The following is a 5,648-nucleotide window of genomic DNA, read 5'->3' as shown; positions in this document are numbered from 1 at the left end:
CGGTACTCTAGGTGCTGACATCCTCCCAGCCGCAGGTGGTGCCTTCAAAGTTGCAGGCCAAGGCGGCGCCCGGCAGTGCCAGCCCATTCAGGTAGCTTGCAAGGAGAAGGAATCAGGCCCCCTGAGCAAGCTACAGTTCCCAGCATTCCAGGCACCAAGTGCTGTTAGGAGACCCCTGTTCCCCCCATGAACTACAGTTGCCAGAGTTCCCTAGGAAGAGAAATGGGCTTGGGAACTGTAGTTCTGACAAGAGAATCGCAGCCCTCAATGCCCAGAGCAAGCAATTGTTTCTAGGGTGCTTTGGGGGACATTGTGGGAACTGTAGCTTGTTCAGTTTCCCAAGCAGACCCTCTCAGAGCTATAACTCCCAGCGTTTCCTTGGGAAGGCTGTGCAGAATAGTCTCCTTCCATAGGAAACTACAGTTCCCAGGGTGCTTTGAGGGATGTCAAGATGGGTTAAATAGGAGTATAGCATCTAGATCAAGGGAAGTAATAGTGCCACTGTATTCTGCTCTGGTCAGACCTCACCTGGAGTACTGTGTCCAGTTCTGGGCACCACAGTTCAAGAAGGACACTGACAAACTGGAACGTGTCCAGAGGAGGGCAACCAAAATGGTCAAAGGCCTGGAAACGATGCCTTATGAGGAACGGCTAAGGGAGCTGGGCATGTTTAGCTTGGAGAAGAGGAGGTTAAGGGGTGATATGATAGCCATGTTCAAATATATAAAAGGATGTCACATAGAGGAGGGAGAAAGGTTGTTTTCTGCTGCTCCAGAGAAGCGGACACGGAGCAATGGCTCCAAACTACAAGAAAGAAGATTCCACCTAAACATTAGGAAGAACTTCCTGACAGTAAGAGCTGTTCGACAGTGGAATTTGCTGCCAAGGAGTGTGGTGGAGTCTCCTTCTTTGGAGGTCTTTAAGCAGAGGCTTGACAATCATATGTCAGGAGTGCTCTGATGGTGTTTCCTGCTTGGCAGGGGGTTGGATTCAATGGCCCTTGTGGTCTCTTCCAACTCTATGATTCTATGAAATCACTCTCTACGAGGGGAATCGAGACACGTCTCCCCGATTCCTTTGGCAACGCCAAAACTTACTGCAATGGCTCTCGTCAGAGCAATCCCAGCGGTCGCAGGCGAAGCTGCAGGCGCGGGCACTTGAGTTCCCATAGGTGCCCCAGCTAGGAAATGGAGGCCCAGCTGGGGGGGGGGGGAGGTAGAAAGCGCCATTAAAAGGAGAGGAGGAGTGAGAGAGACAGGGAGCATCCTAGAATGGGAGAGATGGAAGGGCCTCAAGGGTCATCTAGTCCAACCCGCTGCTCAGAGCTATAATTCCAAGGACTTTGGGAACTGAGAGAGAGAAGAGAGAGAGGGACGGGATTTGCAGCCCCCGTCTCCCTTTGCCCCCCTGGCTCACCCCAGCCCAGCAGGGCACCCCACAGCACCCACAGGCGTGCCATCCGCCCAGCAGGACTTCGCCCCCAACTTGCCTGCACGCCGGCAGGGCGAGGCGGTCCAAAGGCTGGAGGGGCGGAGGCAGAAAGCAGGACTTTGGCCCCTGCACCCCAAAAGACACCTGGGGGGTCAGGAGCCCACCTCGTGGGGCTACCCTGGCCTCCCAGGCGCCTCTTCTGCTCTGGCGGAGCCTTCTGGTCTACCTGGGCTGCTCCTGAGGGAGCCTGGAAGCAGCTGTGAGGAGGAGGAGAATAAGGAGAATGCTAATAATGAGGATTATCATTAATAATAATAATAATAATGAGAAACCTTAATTATAAGATTATAAAAATATAATATATATATAATATGATATAATTATATAATATATATAATATAATAACATCATCATCATCATCATTATTATTATTATTATATTATATAATTTAATATAATAACAATGAGAAACCAGGCCCCTCAGGCACTGTTGGGACTTCTACCTGAGGGGATTTGGGGGGGCCCCTCCAGCCTTCCTTCTCCGCAGGGACCCCCAACGAGGCGCCCACCTCACGAGGGAGAAAAGCGCCACCCAAGGGCCAGGCTAGGTCCCACTGCCCTCAACTAAAATGGCGGCAGTGGCGCGTCTTCTGCCCTTTCTCCCCCCCTCCGGTCCGTTTCCCTCTGTCCAGTCACATCCAAATGGCCCCCCTAGGACCCCCTTGCTCAACGCACGCGCACAGCAGCCTCAGCAACAATAAAAATCTCGGGAGCAATAGGTCGGCCTTTTCGTTGTTTTTGGCCAATCACAGGTCGGGTTGTGGGCGGGGCCCGCCGCTTGGCGCTCTTTCTCCTCAGTGTTTCCCACGCCGTTTACGGGAAGGAAGCTTGTAAGTTTTGTCGTGTTTTTAATACTGTATTCTGTTGGGATTGTTATCATTATTATTATTATTATTATAATTTTTTATTACAAAAGGGTTAGGGAAGTTTGTAGTATATTATGTTGTATCTTTTTTTAAATATTCTGTTGGTGGCTGGGAAATATTATAACCATTAAATGTTAAATTATTATTATTTTAATAAATCTCACCCACCCAAGTGGCACCTGGCCTCTTCCCCCCTAAGCCTTAACAGTATAGTATTTTTATTTATTCGAATTGGGGCGGGGAAGCTCCCCTTGGCTACAGCAACTCCAGAGTAACTGGCTGCGAGTTCAGATCTCCATTGATTTCCCTCTCAGGCCGCCTTTAATGTATTGAAAACTGTATCTGGAACAATGTATTGTTCAGATGAACCACATGGAGCTTGGAAGCAGCGCTGAGGGAAACGTTGCGAGGAGGAGGAGGAGGAGGAGGAGAATAAGGAGAATGCTAACAGTGAGGATAACCATTAATAAGAATAAAAATAATGAGAAACCAGAGGAAGGCCCAGGCCCCTCAGGCACTGTTGGGACTCCTCCCGGAGGGGATTTTGGGGTGGGGCCTTGCTTCTCCGCACGAGGGAGACCAGCGCCACCCAAGGGCCAGGCTAGGCCCCACTGCCCTCAACCAACATGGCGGCGGTGGCGCGTCTCCTGCCCTTTCTTCCCCCCTCCGGTCCGTTTCCCTCTTTCCAGTCACGGCCCCCCCCCCCCCAGGACCCCCTCGCTCAGGGCACGCGCCCAGCAGCCACAGCAACAGTAAAAATCGCGGCAGCAATAGGTAGGTCTTTTGGCCAATCACAGGTCGGGTTGTGGGCGGAGCCCGTCGCTTGGCGCTTTTTCTCCTCAGCTGTTCTTCCTCAAGTTTTGTCGGGTTGTTAATACTGTATTCTGTTGGGCGCCACCCATAGTGGGTGGGAAATGATTATCATCGATTTTTAAATTATTACTTTTGTTATTATTATAAAAGGCTTAGGGAAATGTGTAATTATGTTTTGTCGCGCTTTTAATCTGTTGGGAGCAGCCCACAGTGGCTGGGGAAGGGTAATAAATTATGATTATCATTAATTTTTAAATTGTTATTATTATTATAATTGTTATTATTATAAAAGGGTCAGGGAAATTTGTAGTGTATTATGTTTTATCATTTTTTTTAAATATTCTGTTAGTGGCTGGGAAATAGTAATAAATTATTATTAAATGTTAAATTATTATTTAATAAATCACACCCACCCAAGTGGGACCTGGCCTCTTCCCCCCTAAGCCTTAACAGTATAGTATTTTTATTTATTTGAATTGGGGCGGGGAAGCTCCCCTTGGCTACAGCAACTCCAGAGTAACTGGCTGCGAGTTCAGATCTCCATTGATTTCCCTCTCAGGCCGCCTTTAATGTATAGAAAACTGTATCTGAAACAATGTATTGAAATTTATTAAAAATGTATTCAATGTATTGAAAACTGTATCTGAACAATGTATTGTTCAGATGAAGTACTGCTTTAAGCTGTTTTTTTGTAAGCAGACAATTCCTCAAGATCCCAATTCCATCACTTATTATTAAATGCAATCACCTTGTGGTTCATTGGCGTAAGGGACTCCTGCATATTCCTGCCTTGCAGCGGGCTGGACTGGCAGACCCTTGGGGTCCCTTCCAGCTATATGCACCATTATATGATTCTTGGGAAAGTGCTTCAGAAAGAAGAAACTGGGAAAAACACATTTCTTCCAGTTAGTCGTATGATGGCTCATAGGGAAGGGAGGCTCCTTTCCCACTTTATTATTTCTTCCACTGCAATCTGTGCTTGACATATTATATGTCTGCTTTTACATGGACCCCCTCTTTCCCTTCTTGTGAAAATAATTGACCCTACTGATATTTCTTAGGTCTGTATGGCCTCTGCTGAATTCCTGCTCTGAAGAGGAGGAAGCTTCGCCTGACAAAGGGAGAAGAGGAGGTTGAGGAAAAGTCAGCTGCAGGCATGAAGGTAAAAGGGGAAAAAATAGAAATACAAATTAACATATAACACTTACAAACATTTTTAAACAACCCCACTCCTGATATATCACACCCACCCAAGTGGGGCTTGACCTCATTCTCCCTAACCAGCACAGTACAGTACAGTAAAGTATTTTTATTTATTTGATTGGGGTAGGGCAGCACCCCCTGGCTTCACCCATGTTGGTGAGGTTTGTCTCCTTTTTCCTGTTCTTGTTAGGCTATCTAAAGGTGACAAAGGAATGTGTTGAAAACTTAATTTCTTCAGGTGAACCATTGCTTTAACCAGGTAATTACTCAAGGCACTGATTCTTTCACCTATTGACTTATCCACATAATCCAAGCGGAGAGTAATTAGCATCCAAAAGTAGTATACTTGCACGTTACATCTTCAGATAAATGTTTTGGAAGAGGCATAAATTTAAAAAGATAATTAATTTGCAAGCAAATACTTGAATGCCCAGTGAATCCAAAACCCAGTTTGGGTCTGTAAGACCCTGTTTGCCCCTCCCCCCAGCCTTAATGGCAACCCTCCATTGCTTTCTGTTTGATTTTTTTTAACAGATGCTCTGAATTGAACACCACAAGAATAAATGGGGATCAGCCCCTTCTGTAGTGACCAGCACTAAAAGCCATTTGAGTAATTCAGATCAATAAAGTAGGAATAATTAATATTTACAAACCAGCAACTTCACATCAGTTTTGGACACTTGCAGCAGCTTGCAATGTTAAGAGAGGTGCTCTAAAGAAAAGCACTTTCTACATTTACGAGCCTTCACAGTAGGCTCATGGTTTTTCCTTTGCCCGGAGGTATAAATGTTGTTAGCATATGTGCAATCACCCCAAGAACTTCAGTCCTGCTCCTGACTGTCGAAATGCTCCTGGAGAGGCTGTAAGCAGCACTTCCTCTGCTCTCAGTCAGCAAAAGTGGGTGGCAAGGTGTGCTTCATGGCGTAACTTAACTTGCAGCTGCAGGAGAAGTGTGGATCCCTCAGCCATGCACAAATTCCTGCCTTGTAGCAGGTTGGACTGGATGACCCTTGGGGTCCCTTCCCGATATATACTCACCCACCATCATATGATTCTTTGGAAAGTGCTTCAGAAACAATAAAGAGAAATAGCATTCTTTTAAGTTAGTTGTAGTTGTCGGCATGCAGAGTGTCACAAGGCCAGCTGGCTAGCCCCAGCTGCATCATCTTCCTCCAGCCGTCCCACTGCGAAGACCCATCTGCCTCTGCTCTGACATAAATCAGTGACCCAGGCTTCAAAGCCAGGGCACGCTATATCAGCCAAGCGAACTGTGTAC

This window comes from Podarcis cretensis (genome assembly GCF_951804945.1).
Source record: "Podarcis cretensis genome assembly, chromosome: 17".
NCBI lineage: Eukaryota > Metazoa > Chordata > Lepidosauria > Squamata > Lacertidae > Podarcis > Podarcis cretensis.
Note: the sequence above shows the minus strand (reverse complement) of the source record.